The 1,057-nt window shown below is 36.7% G+C and overlaps 1 long non-coding RNA gene across 1 annotated transcript in view; it reads left to right on the top strand.

The window, feature by feature from the left end:
• LOC110262914 overlaps positions 1–594 on the top strand; it is a 2,282-nt gene extending 1,688 nt beyond the window's left edge. The window contains exon 2 of the long non-coding RNA XR_002347926.1: positions 535–594. This is a non-coding gene — a long non-coding RNA (uncharacterized LOC110262914). The remainder of the gene's footprint in view (positions 1–534) is intronic.

Genomic DNA, 1,057 nt, shown 5'->3' with positions numbered 1-1,057 from the left:
CCACTAGGAACAGGCATGCATCATATGCATTTGTGTGACATTGGTTGGGTGTGCATATTATACTTGGTTTGCCTATGTGATTAATTGCTAACTGTTCTACTTGTAATAACTGTTTGTTTGTGCTTGCATCTTCCTATTTGTGTTTGCTACTGGGACTCTGTTGGACTGTGGTGATTGGTTGATGGTTGAATTGTTTGGGCCTAGGGCCGTGGTTGGAATGAGATGAACCGAGGGTTGATTTCGGTTTTGTGTTTCTGGTTTGGAATAAAATATGAAAGGCTATATTGTTTCAGCATAGATAAATCGTTTTGAAAGGCTTTTGAGTTTTTGAGAATTGAACGGCTCCTCTTTTAGAAATGATTTCCGACTTTACTTTTATTGTAAACTGTTGTTTTTGAAAAGAGGCATAAGACGGGTAGTAATCACTGGTACGCTTTATCTTCACGTATCCTATTACAGTAATTCCCAAAAACCCTCTACTGAGAACCCTTTCGAGGATGATGTTCTCACCCCCCTACATTTTTCCCCTTTCAGGATATGGCGCAGAAGTTATGAAGAGTTCATTTAGTTGTTCTTGAGATGCTCTGTATTGCTTTAGTATATTTTTGTTCCCTCGCCTTTATTTTGATACATTCTGTAAGAGGGATAGGAATTGTATTGTATATATATATATATGTATGTATATATATATATATGTATGTATGGATGTACGTTTTATGGCAAAAGTATTTTTTTGGGAGCGGTATTGCAGTTTAAAGTTTTAAACAGGCTCATATTTTAGTATTAAATAGTATAAGTGTCGTCGTAATGTCCGAGTTATCAGAGTTGCGCAGCCGGAAGCGTGAGCTTTGGTAGTTAGGGTGTTACATTAGATAAGTAAATTAAAGAGAAAAATAAATATAAGTGGATGTTATGCGTGTGAAAGCAGTAACGGCTGCAAAATCGTCCAAAATTTGCAACTGAAGGCAATGGAAGACGATGGAGGCTAGGGTATTGAAGAAAGGAGAAGAACGAACAGCAAAAAAAATACGAAAAAGTAGAAACCAAACTAACATAG

This window comes from Arachis ipaensis, chromosome B05 (assembly GCF_000816755.2).
Source record: "Arachis ipaensis cultivar K30076 chromosome B05, Araip1.1, whole genome shotgun sequence".
Lineage (NCBI taxonomy): Eukaryota > Viridiplantae > Streptophyta > Magnoliopsida > Fabales > Fabaceae > Arachis > Arachis ipaensis.
The sequence above is the reverse complement of the archived record's forward strand: the minus strand, read 5'-3'. Positions and strand labels throughout refer to the sequence as shown.